Source organism: Sus scrofa, chromosome 11, assembly GCF_054392235.1.
Source record: "Sus scrofa isolate SSC_HxYL_T2T_F1_AM1 chromosome 11, Sscrofa_HxYL_maternal_Yorkshire_Landrace_v2.0, whole genome shotgun sequence".
Taxonomy (NCBI): domain Eukaryota; kingdom Metazoa; phylum Chordata; class Mammalia; order Artiodactyla; family Suidae; genus Sus; species Sus scrofa.
The window spans coordinates 49,585,863-49,604,536 of NC_139393.1; positions in this window are offsets into that span (position 1 = coordinate 49,585,863).

Sequence of the window (18,674 nt, forward strand, 5' to 3'; positions counted from 1 at the left end):
TCCTTTAATATAAGGTGTAGCTACCTCCCCTTCGCATCAATGGTTTTAATGATTTCAAAATATGCAAGGTGATTTTTATTAAAAACAATAGTTGCATGATTATTCTTTTTATTGCAATGAATGTCAAGGTCTACAAGATGAATTTATATATATTTTGTATTATAATTATACATTAGTAATATATTGGACTTTACTCAATGTCATAGTGTAATACTAAATCAAATATATATATATATATATACACACACACACACATTTTGAAGGTACTATATATATATTTTTTGTTTGTTTGTTTGTTTGTTTGTTTGTTTTGTCTTTTTGCCTTTTCTAAGTCCTCACTCACGGCATTTGGAGGTTCCCAGGCTAGGGGTCTAATAGGAGCTGTAGCCACCAGCCTACGTCAGAGCCAAAGCAATGTGGGATCCCAGCCATGTCTGCGACCTACACCACAGCTCATGGCAACACTGGATCCTTAACCCACTGAGCGAGGCCAGGGATCGAACCCACAACCTCATGGTTCCTAGTCAGATTAGTTAACGATTCCTAGTCGGATTCATCATGATGGGAACTCCTGAAGGTACTATATATTTTTTGAAACATATGTTATCACCTATTGCCTCTGGATAGCTAGAGCTAAGTAGATAATAAGCTAAGAAATTGTCAATCATTTAAGAGGATAGTAGGAACAAAATATTTATAAAAAAGTCTAAATATATTAATCTGGAAACTCACAAACTAATAAAACCCCTGCATAAAAATAATCTGTTGTACATAGTAATTAAATTGGTAAGTGGCTTATGAGTCACTAACTAAAATTATTTGCATTTTAAAGTTAATATTACTGTAGAGATTGTCTTTGGCTTAAAATAGTGCAACTTAAAATTCTTTGACATTACAATGATGTAAAATTTATACACATTAGATAGAAACTGTACTTTGAATTTTGAATTTGATCTTTTCCGTGGCTGGTGATATGCAGTACCATACTCTTTTATGAGGCTCGGCAACAGCACTGAGCCGAAGCTCGCAGTCATGAAGGTAAACAACTGATATTCTTACAATTTTTACATTCTGTTTCTCACTCTTAGTATAATATTCAACAAATCTCAGGAGATATTCAACATTTTATTATTATAAAGTAGTCTTTATGTTAGATAGTTTTGTCCAACTATAGGCTAATGTAAGTTTTCTGAGCATCTTTTAAGATAAGCTAGGGAGTTCCTGTTCCTGCTCAATGGTAAAGAACTCGATTAGTACCCATGAGGATGTGGGTTCGATCCTTGGCCTTGCTCAGTGGGTTAAGGATCTGGTATTGCCATGAGCTGTGGTGTGGGTCACAGACACAGCTTGGATCCTGCACTGCTATGGCTGTGGCTGTAGCCAGCAGCAGCAGTTCTGATGAGATTCTTAGCCCAGGAACTTTCGTATGCCACAGGTGCATCCCTAAAAGGCAAAAATAAAAAGATAGGCTAGGCTAAGTTCCGATGTTAAGTAGATTAGGTCTATTAAAGTATTAAATACATTTTCAACTTATATTATTTTCAGTTTATCATGAGTTTATTAGAACATAACCCTACTGAAAGTTGAGAAAGATGTGTAATTTTGCTCATTGACAATATTGAGAGATTAAATTCTTTATTGTGTAATTCATAGGAAATCTTGGTAATTTGGAAAAGGTTAATGATATTAATAAACACTACGTCTCTTTTTATTCATTATTTCATTATATTATTAATCAAGTGGAAAAATAAAAGTCCTGAGATAAAGACAACAGAAGTCCCTTAGGCATCCTGCTGTGTAAAATAAAACAACACCCATGACCTTTACAATCACAGTTAAGATACATTAATGTGACCTAACCCTTTGACACATTTCTTCTTCTCCTTCTACACATATAATAGGTTATTTCAATAAAATATTTAAGAAAATACTTAATTATATAATAATTACTTTGCTCAAATATAATATAAGATTTTAAAGAATCTTTTACCCAGTTTTTTAAGTCATTATTTTTCTTAGACTGGCTTAAGCTGAATAAGTATAGCTAATTTTAGAAAAATGGATTTTCAACTCAAATTTTCTTATTTTATTTATTTTTTGAATTTTTTACTACTGTTGATTTATAGTGTTCTATTGCTGCTGCACAGCAAAGTGACCCAGCTATACATTTATATATATTCCTTTTCTCATATTATCTTTCATGTTCCATCACAAGCGACTGGATATCGTTCTTTGTGCTATACAGCACGACCTCATTGCTTATCCACCCCAAATGCAATAGTTTGCATCTACAAACTTTGTCTTTTAAATAAAAGTGTCAATATCCATAAATTCTAGTAGTACTAATAAAGTAAATTACTGTTATAATTTATCATATTGCTAAATGAGGAGAATAAATTAAATATCAAGATGATATGAAAAAGCCATGACAATGATTCTGAATGTGTTCTTACTTGAGAATTATTAGTTGTAAGTTATAAAGTCTCTCCTTAAGATCCATACATGTAGGGTTTTTAAATATAGGCTAGCTATCCTCTTGTTTGCTTCCCATTGCCATGCACGGAGATTAGGAAAGAGTAGTGTCTCATGAGAATGGTGATTTAAAATCAATGAATGAATTTCTCAAATTAGAAGTGACCATAATTTTGTGGAAATTTAGGGGATGCAGCACGGTAAATGTAAAAATGTAAATGTAAAAATAATCCCTCTCTTCTATCCTCTCTTCTATCCTCATTTCTGTTTGCCATTAATTTGAATAGCATGAAGAAATAGGTGAGTGAAAATCCAAAATATAATCTCAAGAGAGATGTTATATATACATCATCAGCCATCCTATGAAATACATATGAGGTTTTCTCAGTAGGCAAGGAAATTAGATGTTGGAGAGAAATAAAGGGTGTACTGGCAAAAGGCAAACAATACATCACTGTAAATTCTCAGGACCAGAAACATTCTATCAAGAGGATATATCTTAAGATAACCAAGTACCCCTGAAATATAACAGGAGAGCAATACATCAGATTTTAGGAAAAGCCTTTTATTATGCTAATAGTGTTTAATGAGAGCACATAATAGAATGGCTATATGCCTGTGAGCTTGCTGTCTGTGACAAAGTGTGATTTTCTTTTTTTTTTAATGAGTTGGCTGTAATCCTTTAATTTGCAGTCAATTTATCTGAAGATTTTTCAGGTAAAACTATCTTAGAAAATCCACATAAACTAAGAGTTAGTGCCTCACTACATGGCTAAATTGTAATGCTTAAACTTTGGTATTTAGAAAATTTATATTTTTAACAAGCTTCCAAGCTGTTTCCCAATCACCCCAAAATATAAAATAATTGCTCTTGAAGAAACTCTGATTATCATTCCTTGACTGTAAACATCCATACTGTAGGAGACCAATATAGACTACCTCTTACGTATAAGACAGGAGATAAATTTTGTATAAAAGTATTCTTAGTTCCATAACTGTATTCAATAATACATGTTTCTTCCCCCAAAGATTTTCATCACTATTTTATTTTCATTTTATCAGTGAAGATTCATGACCCTTTCTTTCCAAAGTTAAAGCTACTATCTAGGCTAATGTTCCCTTTTGCTTTCATGAGACTCTTGGATTCATCATTCATTTCCTAAATATTCTTTAATTAAAATCCTAGTTTATTCCTCTTAACATAAAAAAAAATCCTTTAAAAGCAGTCTGACCCTGTGTTTCATTATACTTTTCCTTCACTATTCAAGCTTTTACAATAAATTATTTTCTATTTATTCATTAGTTAATATGTAGTTTCAAAAACATTGGATTATTTCATCTGTGTTATTTCATAAGACAGCTCTGAAAAATGTCATCAAGCTCATTTAGGACTGAAATCCAAAGGATCCTTTCCAGACATAATGAAACTTCATTATTTATTCAAAATCTCCATACTTTTTCCTCACTGTCAGGACTTAGTCTATTCCCTGTACTTGAGACTTATCTAAATATTGCCACTGCTTCATCTTCAAATCCTCACTCTTTTCCGTGTCTTTACTTACTTTACTAAAAAGCATTCATTTTTTAGTGATTTTTAATGGTTACTTTGTAAAAGCCTTCCCTGCCCTTGCAGACTCAATTAATTGATCCTCCATCACCATGTAACTATCTTTGCAAAGTAAATATACCTCACTTGAAATTGTTTGCTTAGTTGTTATCTTTCCTACTAGATTGTCAGCAACTCTAGTATAGGATCCAGGTCATTCTTGTTAGGAGGTATTCAGTAAATATTGTTCTGAATGAAAGAATTGCTACTCCTAATGTTTGCATTTGATGGCAAGCTCCTTATTATAATGCTCAAAAATTTTCTTTTTTCTTTTTGACCAAGCTCTCAGCATGTAGAAGTTCCTGGGCCAAGGATCAAACCCATGCTGCATCAGTGACAACACTGGATCCTTAACCCGCTCAGCCACCAGGAAACTCTTAACTATCTTGATATTTTTCACTTAGAGGTTTAAACACTATTCAAATGCCTCTCATATATCTTGGCAATTTTCACGTTATAATGCCTACCATTCCTGTGTAGAAGCTAAGATTTTACTTTACTGCCTCTCTTACACATGGGTACAGGTTTGTGACTTGAGCTCTACCTATATGAGTTAGACTTAGGTTTAGCAACAAGCAATTTGAGGAAACGGATACCACATGGAATCCATTTTTCCTGTAATGCTTTTTAGAGTAAGAATGCAGTTTTTAGTATCCAATTCCCAATGCAACCAGTTTCTGCTGAAGTGTTTGTACCCAGTCCTGATAGAGAAGTTGGCAGTGATTGCAGTGTGTTTTATCACTCATGACTGACTCTGAGTCTAACCCTCTTGCTTCCCAAAGATGCACTGAACTCTCATATTTTATTGCATAACTCCCCGTCCTGCTTAAGCAGGTTAAAGTGGATGTTGTTTTGTTCAACTATGAGCTCTGATAGATACATCTTGGGTTTTTTGTTTGTTTTTTGTCTCTTTTTGGCTAGGCCCATAGCATGGGGACGTTCTCAGGCCATGGATCCAACCCATACCGTAGCAGTAACTTAAGCCACAGAAATGGCAAAATGGAGTCATTAACTATTAGGCCACCAGAGAACACCAACATCCTATTATTTTAAATCATATTCTTTGGTCAGTTTTGTAATTTTTTTCTCCCTATTCCTCAACCTTCATTGCATTTATTCATTTAGTCATTCAGGAAATACCAGTTGAGTATGGCAAGAAGCATAGTTGATGCCAGAGATCTTTCAGAGGAAAAGCAGAAATATTTCCTTCTCTGTATTGCCCATATTCCTGACTAATTCAGAAAATATTTCATGAGTGATAATTTTATTGAAAAATTAAGGAGGGTAGGCAAATATTTAGTCACTGGTGGCATTTTTATGCTATTAAAGACCTGATGTTCAGGGAAGGCTTCTCTGATCTGGGACATTTCATGAGAAAACTAAGGATCCAAAAAAGTCTTTGATTTTCTGGAGGAACCACCTTCTAGGCAGAGCAAACAGTAAGTGCAAAAGCTTTCAAGTGAGGGTATGAATCATGTGCTTGAAAAAAAAAGAAAAAAACAAACCAAAACAAAACAAACAAACAAACAAAAACAAGGGTTCGAAATAGCAGAAGACAGTGAATGAGGGGAGATAAAAGAGATGACAGCAGAAAATTAGCTGTGCCAGACCATGCAGAGCTTCCTAGGACAGTGTGAGAACTTGTATTTTACTATGAACAAGTTTGGAAGCCATTAGAAATTTTAAACAGAGAAATGATATCATCTGACTTTTTGTCTAAAATATCACTAGTGACCTCTGACAAATAGACTGAGGGAACACAAGTCATGGTAGAAAGTAGAGACTGAATAGCTTTTCTAGAGAAGAGGTCAGAGAACCAAGGTTAGGCTTTTCAGTTACAGGAAAAAGAGAGAGAGTAAAATAGACTAAACATCTGAGAAGAGGAAGAAAACATAAAGAAGGTGTCACAGACAGCATCTGAGACAAACTTTCCAGGAAGTGGATGTCAACCATGTCAACTAATGTGTTGATAAAATGAGCAATGAGCATTGACAATATGGAGATTACTGATGGCATGAGCATAGAATCCCTCGTTCTGCTTACATCGCCCCATTATTGTCTACTGCTTGAGGACATCTATATGCCTTGTCTTTTCTTGCTACCCATGATTGATAACTAGATACTTCTAATCCAGGTTGCTGGAATGTAATTCACACTACTTTTCCAATCTGTTAGATATTTCCACTGAAAATTCAACATAATCCACTCAATGAATTATTTACTTTACTGCCACCAAGGTTGTTTTTCTTTAGGTCTCTTTTTCAGTTTGGTGGAAAATTTAGATTCAATGAAATTGCCATGATTCATAAATCATAATAATTTTACCTCTTAAATAGTCATCAAAAACTTTCCTGCTATCCATCTTAATGCCTCCTGCTTGGGTTATTGCTATATACTTCTTGTCAGTATTTCGGTTTGTGGTCTTACTTCTTTTTTTATATCCTCAAATGTCCTATCACACTAATTATTCTAAATGGCAAATTTGAGGGAGTTCTCATGTGGTACAGAGGGTGAAGGATATAGCATTATCATGGCAGCAGCTTGGGTTACTTCTATGGCACTGGTTTGATCCATGACCTGGGAATTTCCACATTCTCTGGGCATAGCCAAAACATTTTTTTAAATATAAAAATTGGAGTTCCTACTGTGGCACAGCAAGTTAAGGATCGTATATTGTATCTGCTGTGGCTCAAGTCACTTCAGAGGTTTAGGTTTAATCCCTGGTCCCATGCAGTGGTTAAGGCTCCAGCAGCTGTGGCTCAGATTCAATCCCTGGCCTGGGATCTTCACAGTCTGTCCAAAATAAATAAATAAACCAAAATAAATGGCAAGCTTGATAGTGTAATATTCCTGCTCACAATCATTTAGTGGCCTCACGTTACATCAAGATGAAAATCTGCATCTCTGGGCATGCTAGTCCTGATAAAGCCTTGGCATATTAGTTAAGATGAATCTTCTGTCTGTATTTCTGGAACTGTGCTCCAGGAATTGTCAATTATTTTTATTTCCCTGAAATTGGCATGCTTTTTCTCATTTTCAATGCTTTTCCTCATTCAGCATTCTTTGCCTGAACTACTTTGAACTATAATTTGCCCAAATGGCACTGAGGTGCTGTATTGGCACTCTTAGGAAGCTTGCAAGTATAATAGAGACAAAAATTTAACTCATTTATAAAACATCAGACTAAATGTGGCTAACTATTGGGATCTAGGAGTGTTTCTAACATGCAGGGTCTTAAATGTGCCTATTTCCTACATGAATGAATGCCAAACAAAAGTTGTTTATGTGGTCTTTATGGAATTCCTAGAAAGGATTTAATTGATTTCAGATACACTGTAGGAAACATAATTTAACGCACTAAACCTTTAATTCTGAAATAGCAAGGAGAATGTAAAATAGGTTTTTATGTGTAAAACCTAAATTTTAGTTTTTCCTATATATGATAGTAAATAAATGCGTGTGCTTATACATGCATTATTGCAATATAACCTTCAGGATCTTAACAGTTTATAATTAAAAAAGAACACACGCATAGTAAATTTCTGTAGAATATCATGGGAAAAATGTCTTTAAATAGTACTTGTGATAAATATTCATTTAGAAATACAGTTGATCAGAAGAGCATTACGTAGATTTGTTTAGAGTGACTTGCGGCCCTCAGAATATGATTTTTTTTTTTTTTTTTTTTTTTTTTTTTGTCTTTTTAGAGCCGTTCTTGCAGCATATGGAGGTTCCCAGGCTAGGGGTGGAATTAGAGTTGTAGTCGCTGTCCAACACCACAGCTGCAGCAACTCAGTTCCAAGCTGCATCTGCAACCTACACCAGAGCTCAAGGCAATGCTGGATCCTTAACTCTGTGTCCTCATGGATCCTAGTCAGACTAATTTCTGCTGAGCCACATGGGAATTCCTAAATCCTGAGTAATAGAAATTATGTTACATAATTTAAAAAAATTATAAACTCTTTAAAGTTTACCTTTAAAAATCAAATTTAAGGAGTTCCCATTGTGGCTCAGTGGTTAACAAACCTGACTAGGATCCATGAGAACGCAGGTTCCATCCCTGGCCTTTCTCAGGAGGTTAAAGATCCAGCAGTGCCATGAGTTGTGGTGTAGGTCCCAGTTGCAGCTCGGATCCTGTATTTTGTTTATAAATACATCAAGTTAAGAAAAAAAGTATTGGTTACTATTTCAGGAAAGTAAGCTTGCGAGTTTATATTTGAAATAAAATAATGTGATTACTTTAGAGAGCACATAACAGTTTTCTCTCTAAAATAGAGCTCTAAAATTTTATTCTCAACTCCTCACTACCAGGCCTGTAAGGATTTGCCTCTTCTGTACATTACAAATAAATGGAATTGTATAATTTTGTGTTTGAATTCTTTCATGCAACATAAGATTTTCAAGGTCCACCTATGTTTTAGCATATGTCAGTACTTCATTCCTTTTCATTGCTAAATGATATTTTGTGGATAGATATACATTCGGTTTTACCACGCATCAATTGATTTATTTCCACCTTTTACCCATTTTATTCCTTTTGCTTGCCTAATTATTCTTGGCTAGAACTGCCAAGTAAATGTTAACTAGAAATGGCAAGAGTGGGCATGTTTGTCTTGGTCCTGAGTTTTGGTGAACAAACTCAGTTTTTCACCATGGGGTATGCTGTGACTTTTTTGCAAATGTCCTTTATCACATTGAGTGATTTTCCTTCTCTTCCTAGTTTTTTGAGTGTTTTTGTCACAGAGGTATGTGAAACATTGTCAAATGCTTTTCTGCAACAATCAAGATGATCCTATGTTTTCACCTTTATTTCGTTAATATAATATATTAATTTATTATAAAGTGTTAAACCAACTTTGCCTTCTTGGAATGAATTCTCCTTGGTCATGTACCTGATTTTTTTAATTTATTTTTTATTGTATTTTGTACCTTTTGGCCACACCCATGGCAGCTGGAAGTTCCTGGACCAGGGATTGAACCCAAGTCACAGTAGTGATAATGCCAAATCATTCACCAAAAGGCCACTAGGGAACCCTTATGATTCTTTTTATATGTTAAAAATTTACTTGCTGCTATTTGGTAATTTGCATCGGTATTAATAAGGAATATTCTATAGTTTTTCTTTCATGTGATGTCTTTGCCTGGTTTTATATCAGAATAAAATTGGATTCATAGAATATATTAGGAAGTATTCTATCTATTTCTAAATTTTGGAAAAGTTTGCAAAGGATTCGTATAAATCATTCTTTCCCTGTGTGGTAGAATTCACCAGTGAACCGATCTATGTCTGTGCTTTGAGTCAAAAAAAATTTTAATCAGTGATTTGACCCCCTTAGTTTTTATAAGGCTGTTCATTGTTCCTTTGACTTCTTAAGGTAATTATAGTAATTTGTTTTATTTTAGTAATTTTACATTTCACATGAATTATCTGATTTGTTGTGTATATTTTTCATAGTTTACCTTTACCATCCTTTTTATTTCTGTAAGTGGGGAGTTGTATCCTTTCTCTCACTTGTGATGTTCATAATTTGAGTTTTTGACCTGGTTTGTTCGTCAGTATAGCTAATGGTTTACATTTAAAAAAATCTTTTTAAAAAAGAAATTTTTGGTCTTATTGGGTTTTTTTTCTAGGTTTGTTGTTTTCTATTTCATTTATTTATTTATTTATTTATTTATTTGTCTTTTTGCCTTTTCTGGGGCCGCTCCCGCGGCATATGGAAGTTCCCAGGCTAGGGGTCGAATCCGAGCTGTAGCCGCCGGCCTAGGCCAGAGCCACCTCAATGTGGGATCCGAGCCGCATCTGCGACCTACACCACCAGAGCTCACGGCAACGCCGGATCCTTAACCCACTGAGCAAGGCCAGGGATCGAACCCGCAACCTCATGGTTCCTAGTCGGATTCATTAACCACTGAGCCATGACGGGAACTCCCTATTTCATTTATATACACTCTAATATTTATCATTTATCCCTTCTGTTTGCTTTGGGTTTAATTTGTTCTACTTTCTTCTAGTTTCTTGAGGTGAAGCATTTAGATTATTGATTTCAGATCTTCCCCCAATTTATTTATTTACTGCTATATATTTTTCTTCTGAGATCTGCTTTAGATGTTCAAAAAGCATTAGTGTCTTATTCTTTAATTTTTTTCATCTCAAAGTATTTTCTAATTTCTGCTTTTTTCCTTTAACACATTGGTTATTTAGGACCATGTTACTTAATTTCCAAAGGTTTAGGACTCTCCCAAATTTCCTTCTATTAAGGAGTACTTTGGCCATCAATGTTGATTATGTAGTTGGCTGGGTATGGATGTCTGAGTTTATCCTTCCTAGATTTTTAATGCTTGCTTTTTTTCCTGTGTAAAAGTCACACTTCTCTGTTTCTTTGCCTTTCTCATATTTTTTGCTGAAAATTTGATATTTTAAATAAGGTATTGTAGCAACACTGGATAATGATTTCCCTGTGGGGGGGGGGAGTTGTATTTGTTCTTTGGTTTGTAATATTTCTTAATTAGGATAGTGACTGGGCTGTACAAATTCTGTGAACTGTATCTCCTCTGCAGTGTTCAGTGTTTCATGACCCTATTCAGTTCCTTTTCTTTTGTTTTATCTTACAGTCTAGCTACCTACAGACTGTATTTGGGTTGGTACAGATAATTACAGGTCAAAGGTTGCTAAGTCTCTTCTACCCAGTTATATTTGTATTCTTTACTATTGGATATCTGTGGAGGTAATCACAGCTCTGGCCATTTATGATTTTTGCCTCATATGTCTCATAACACTAAGAACTTGGAAGTTCTCTATCTGATTACTCTTAAACTGGCACAGATTTAGGCATGCACACAGTCTTCCAGACTGTACAGGGTTAGCACAATTTTATTGTTAATTTTGAATTCATAGTATGCCTCTGGGTTAGTACAGCTTATTGTTCAGTGTTCCATCAGAGGTTGTGTTTGAATGTCTTCTTTCAGTAAACCTCTGCCTTGAGTTGATGAGTCAATGTGAACTTAATGAATCCTTTCAAGTCTGCCCCATGTGTTTCTCTAATTACTTCTGGATGGTTTAGGTAGAGCATTTGAATGGCTTTTCTCATCCCCAGAGTTAAACACGAAATGTAATGAGAAAATTGAGTAACATATAAATAAATTTCATCCATATTATTATTATTATCATTATTATTTTGCTTTTTAGGGCCATACCTATGCCATATGTAAGTTCCCAGGCTAGGGGTTGAATCAGAGTTACATCTGCGGTCCTACACCACAGCCACAGCAATGCCAGATCTGAGCCATGCCTGTGACCTACACCACAGCTTGCAGCAATGCCAGATCCTTAACCCACTGAGTGGAGTCAGGGAGGGAACCTGAATTTTCATGGATACTAGTAGTTCATTTCCGCTGAGCCACAGGGGGAATACTTAGATTATTTATCTAGATGAAATTTATTTTAATCCATTTAATGAAGTATTAATTATAAATAAAAGACATTTTTAGTCTATTTAATAAGAAAAATAAATTAAATGAGCATAGCTACCTTATGAAATGAGTGTGTGTGTGTGTGTGTGTGTGTGTGTGTGTGTGTGTGCGTATTCAAAGACTGAAATCCATCCATCTTTTTTCTGGTTCTAAAGAATCTTCTTTATAAGCAGTTGGAATTTACCATGGTCAAAATATATAAAGTTTCCACCTTCATCCACCCTAATTTCAATTCTATTACCTTCCCTATAGATGATATTTATTATTAGCATGTGTACATGTTGTATGTTTTCCTTATATCATGTATAGTGCCTTACATTTGCTTTTTACCCCCAGCAATTTGTCTTGAATATCTTTCTATAACAATTTATATAACCTCACCTCATTGTTTGTGACTGACAGTTTGATATTCCCATATTGATGGCCACTTTAGTCATTTACATTCTGTTCTTAGTTCATACAATGCCCCCCTGAAAGTTACAAAAATTGCCAGTTGCTTAATTAGGTATCTATTCTTTGTGTCTTTAGTAACAGAAGCTCCGATATTTTTGGGGGGGTTATCAATGGACCCAGCTAAAAGGCAAAATTCCACAATCTTCTTGACAGCTGGGTTGGGCCATTTAACTAAAAGCTGAAAATGAGATGTGTCAATTTTATAGTATTTTCAAGAATCTTTTCTAAAGGAAGGGGTTTTCTTCTTTCTTCCCTCCTTCTACTACCTGCAGGCTGTGTTATGTATATAGTCACATACAAAAGTGGCAAAATGAAGAAACCTGAACATTTTCTTAAGCATAGAAAGGTTAACACAAGCAAAATTCCAGGTGCTGAAAAAGCCTGAAAAGCTAGCTAGCCATCTTGACCTTTGTTTTGCATTAGTAGAACATTTTTGCTGAACTGTTACCTGCTGTGCTTTGGAGGCCCAATAATATGCTGACCAAGGTAGCAGCATTCAGTGCATTAAGTGGAATTGAAATTGTCGTGGGGGATTTGTAGGATTACCTTTGTAATGGTTGCTGCTGTTTTTTCGTTTTTTGTTTTTTTATTTTCTTTGGTTTTTTTTCAGGCCGCACTCTCAGCATATGGAGGGGTTCCCAGGCTAGGGGCTGAATCAGAGCTGCTGCTGCCAGCATTCACCACAGCCACAGCAACACGGGATCCAAGCCACATATGTCTCCTACACCACACCTCACAGCAACCCCAGATCCCCGACACACTGAGCAAGGCCAGGGATTGAACCCACCTCCTCGTGGATACTAGTCAGATTTGCTTCTGCTGTGCCACAATGGTAACTCTGGTTGTTGCCTTTTTAACCTGCATATCTCAGATATATATGTGTAATATATATACACACATATGGAGAGAGAGAATAAATTTCTTAAGGTTACTGTAACAAATTACCACAAACTTGGTGGCTTAAAACAAGAGAAATTTATTCTCTTACAGTTAGGGATATTAGAAGTCTGGAATAAAGGTAGTTCATTGTGGTGGCTCTGAGAGACAAGAACTTCCATATATCTTTCCAGCTTCTGGTATTGCTGGCAATTTCTGGAATATCTTAGTTTATAGCTGCATCACTCCACTCTCTGCCTCCATTTTCACAGGCCCTTCTTTGCTGTCTTTCTCTCTGTATCTTCACATGCCCCCCCCCCCCCGCTTTTTCCCTTTAGGGCTGTGCTTGAGGCATATGAAAGTTCCCAGGCTAGGGTTTGAATCGGAGCTACAGCTGCCGACCCACACCACTGCCGTTGCCACATAGGATCCAAGCCACATCAGAATCTTGACACAATGAGCGAGGCCTGGGATCAAAGCCACATCTGCAATGCCAGATTCTTGACACAATGAGCCAGGCCTGGGATCAAAGCCATGTCCTCAAGGACACTAGGTAGGTTCATTTCTGCTGTGCCACAATGGGAACTCCCCACATGCCCTTCTTATAAGTATGTCAGTCACTACATTTAGGGCCTATTCTGACCCAGTAGGACTTCATCTTAACTAATTATAGTTGTAAGAGCCTTACTTGCATATATGGTTATATTCCGAGTTTCCATGTGGACATGAGTTTTAGTGGCCTCTACTCAAGCCTAGAGAAATGATAGATGATAGATAGATAGCATGCCACAGCTTTAGCAGTATGAGACTGTTAGAATATCATGACTCTGCTGGAGTTCCCGTGTGGCATAGTGGGTTAAGGATCCATTGTTGTCACTGCAGTGTCTCGGTTGCTGCTGTGTTGAAAATTTGATCTCTGGCGCAAAAACTTCCATATGCCACAGGTGAAGACAAAAGAAAAAAATATATATATGCATATGTATATATGTATGTATATGTTTGTGTGTATATATATATGTGTGTGTGTGTGTGTTTGTGTATGTGTGCATATGTGTGTGTCATGACTCAACTGACAAAGAAAGTATCAAGGGTTTTATTTCTCTATCCAAGCATTATTTCAAATAGCTTCAACTCTCAGAGAAGTGCAGGTCATAAATATACAGAGATTTGGAAATTTAAGAATGCTTAATCTTAAATTAGTTGTCTTCAAAAACTCTTTGGCTTTGGTTACTTGCATTTGGTGCTAGAAACCCATTGGGAAATGTCTTACCATGCTAAAACACCCTGTGGTGATTATATCCTTTAAAAAATTTAGTGTCATCAAAACTACACCACCAAATGGGGTTTAAGAAAATAGAGTCATCATCAAGAAGCTCACAGTCTCATTACTCATTTCACTAAGGGCATTGGAGAAGACACACCTAGTGAATTGGGTTGGCAATAGTTCTCTAAAGCTGAGATTATTCTCCTGTGCAAACTTTCCAAGAAGTAGGTTGTAGACATTATTCTAGCTTGTTAATTTTAAATCTTTGCATTTTAGTATAGAGATGTATCCCTGCAGAGAACAGTCAGACTCTAATTCCAAAGAAAACGTCAGTCGATCTACTACTGCAGCAATGCATTTGAAATCTAAAACAAGGCAACAAGCAATGTCCTGTACAGTTGATGATACACTTTGGTAGGTTTCTTATATAGAATTACATAGGGAAGACATTCAATATTACACAAGTGCCCTCATAAACATGAAATAATCACTCTCTTTGAAATACCTAATGATCACGAAGTTATTTTCTATGTCATGGATGCCATTGATATTTTTGTTTTCTCAAAAAATATAAACATGTAAAAGCTTAGACTTACAAAAATTGTTGTTAAATATAAAGATTGCTATTTTCCACGTTAATAACCAAGTCTTTGTGTGTGTGTATATGTATATATTTCACAGATATAAGTATATATCACAGAATATATATATCATAAATGTATATATCACACAATACATATATATCACAGATATATTCAGATATATCTGAAACTCTGTCTTAGATGATTTGGGACTCAAAATACTACACCATGGACAAAGTGGGAGGTAAGTCCTGCCAGGCCTACCTAACGGCAAAATGGTCTGGTGTCATGAAATAGTTAATGCCTCTCTTGGAAAAAGAAAAAAATCACCTGACTGTTTGTATTGTCCATCAATGTTAAATGATTTATTTTTATGTGATATTATAATAATTATAAGCAAGTATAATATTCGGGATAACATTTATTTTATTTAACAGTTTTTTAATAGTTGGCTCTAAGGGGTGTATGCAAGATTAGATATAGGGACTTCTTGACTTCCACTATAACAATCAAAAATGACATAGACATTTATTATAGACGTGTAATAAAGCGGTCAAGAGTGCAAGATGAGGAAGAAATGCATAAATATGTTATATATATATAAAACTTGTTATAAGTACTACACTGGGAAATATAAGGAATATATTGATCAAACAGACTATGAAAAGAGATTTTTTTCAAAGTTGTATGTGATTACCTCCCTGTTACATCTTGCAGAAATGGGTAGTAAATATTGGTTACAATTACACTAATGTAAACTAATTAGATACATGCAGAGCAGTCAAGTAAATTTAAGCAGATAGAGGAAAATTACCAGCTATAATCAGGATATAGATCTTTTTCTGTTTGTTATAGTCTTGTTGAAGGAAATATATATTGATAAATTAAAATAAAATGTATAGTGGATGTGTTTGCGATCATAAAATTTGAAATCTACAGAACACTTTAAGTGAAAAAAATATTATTTGTGAGGTAAAGATCAAAATACTTTCATATGCTCATTTAAAAATGAACCTACTTCAAGTGCACCAAGTTCACTCATCTGGAAGTTACTTCACGTTGTAAAAGAATAACTGAGTGACATTATTTAATGAATTTCCTCACATTTTATATTCTAAAATTATTTCAATTGACATAAATATAAATGAGATTTGTTTTTTCCTTAATAAGAGTTCACTTTTCCCTTTTTTGATTCAAGTTGCAGATATAAGAAAGAAAATCAAATCTTGAGTGTGGCAGGGAATGTAAATAAAGTACCTGACTTTGAATAGTAACAGGAGATAATGACAATACAGAAAATATGCAGTCATGGATTTTGTTTTCTTTCCAATATTTTTTTTTCATTATTTGGAAACAAAAGGAAACTTTTAAAATTTGCTTTCCCTTATGAGTGAAATTAGTACACATAATTCTAGGCTACATTTTCACTTTCTAAGTACAATCTATTAATAAAAATTTTGTAATATTCTTCCACTACACTCAGTTATGGAGTATCAATATAAGACCTACAATGTTTAAATTTATAACCTCCAAGATTTTTGTTTCAGCTTGTTATTAAGCAGATACATTTGTTTTGTTTTGGTGTCTAGCATTTCATTAATTATAAGGCATGATGTTTTCATACACCAAAATATGTTTGTTTTGTAGTTTGCTAATTAAAACTTATTTTAACTAAAATTTATGTTAGTTACATATTTAATGTGCAATAAAATATCATTAAAATTATTCAAAAAATTTTGGCATTAAATATTTTAATCATTATTTATGGTTCTATAGTAGCTTAGAAGTATTTCTATTAAAAAATGAATTTCAGTAAATAATATTCCCAAAGTTCTGTGGTCTCCCAATGAAAAATAATCCAAATAAAAATTTATCTGTGTGCACATATGAAATACATCATCCAAGTGTGCAAAATCATTCAGTTGAAACACATGAATCTGAAAAATACACGTAGATGCAAAGCTATTGTGTATAAAATTTAATATACTTAATATTTGTAATATGTAATTTCATGAATATAAGAAGAAAGAAAATAATCAGTATACTTCAGCACATCATTTGTATATTTAAAAACTTATTTTATGGTTTTGAATAGTAAAGAAATAAAATCAGATTGTTTCTAAGCTGATTAAGTGAAATTAGTTTTGTTCTGTTGAGAACTATAGTTGCCAATAATACTCAGCTCTTCTGAACAGCTTTTAAAAATGCACAGTATATGTTAACATCTGTGTGTCTATACATAGCAGGTGTAATATGGACACATAATTACATGGAAATATTATGAAAAACGATGTGTACATAAGCATAATGCTGATTCATTGTGTTCCTTTTAAAACTGAAAGACTCCCTTTACTTCCTTCTTCTTTTCTTTTGTAAATTTTGGGTAATGTTTTATACAAGCAACAGGTCTGCTTTATGTGAGTTTAGGTGTTTGAACTCCAATGGAACCATCAACCAACTTAAAAACAAGATCACCAAAAATACTTTGCAGAGGGTCACCTTTTATACAATTCCTTTGCCACCTCTACCTCAAGAAGAAAGCATTATTGTACAACCTGTTGCTTCAGTCAGCTTTTCTTTCATAAGAGATCACCACAAAATTTGAGTGGAAAACAGTATTTTTTTTTTAATTCTATAGTGAGGATGTTGTGGTTCTGATTTAAACAAAGTCTAGTTCATTCTTTTCCATACTTTTAGTTTCTAGGACTCAAGGACCAGGTCAGAAGCAAAAATATGATAGCCCACTGCCATTTCCACTCGCACATTCACTGGCCAAACAAGTCACAAGGCCAGACCCAACATCACAGGCATGTGCCATGGAGATAGAATGTGTGTGTGTGTGGGGGGGGTGTTGCATGGTTGGTAGATAATAATGTAATCTATTATATCTATATTTATCAATTATTTTATTCCTCCTAAAAGTTTTGAGCATTTGCACATGGCATTAAATTACAAAGGGAGGGAAGAGGGGCCCTCACAGGGAACTGGTATGATAAGACAGCAGCATCTATAGTACTCTTCGCTTCATGTATTTGACATCTATTTAGAAAGCACATACTATGCTCCAGGAAATTCTCTCATTCTGTTTCCCCCTTCCTGATCAGTTTTATCATTTAAGATTTCATTTTGTTGCACACAAAGCATAAAATATTTAAAGAAAACCATCACTGCTATATAGCATAGCTAATTGATGCTATCATATTTATTTGAGAATAGTAGTCAACAGCATGTCAAAACATATGGTGATAATAAATGGTATCCAATGAATTGTACCTTTAAATTATTTCAATGAAGTTAAGCTTAAAAAAATTAGATTAAATTTACCATTTAAATAAACATCATAATGAACAATTGACTTTATTGTCTATTAGGCTCTGATCATTTATGAATGATGCTATGAAAAAAATCCTTTAATAAAATGACTAAATTAATTTATCAGTAGAAAGTTTGTTTCTCCAAGAGATCTTTAAAACATATCAGAAGTTTATGTTACCAATTTTTTTCTAAGATAAAATTTAAGGTTTATAGTTTCTCGCTTTTCTATCTCAGGAGGAATAGATTTCCTTTGAAGAAATCATGAGAGCAAGTATTTTGGGCTCTTTTTGCACAAAACTTAGTTTTTAGAAAATATCTACATAGGTAGTTTTATCATGATATTATTAGACACCTCAAGAATAAGTATTCAAATTTAGGTATTCAGTAATTATATAAGAGCTGAGCAACTTAATTTTAATTGCACATTGTCTAGGCCAAATTTATTTTATACAAATAAGAATATTTAAAAATATTTGTAAAGAATCACCCTTGTATCATGTATTAATGTTTCATTGCTACCATGACAGGATTCTTTAACTCCACCTTGAAATGCTGTCATAGAATGTTTAAACAGTTTCTTTATGAGCTTATCCCTCCCAATCATCTAAGTAAGTCATGTGCAACACATATACCAGTT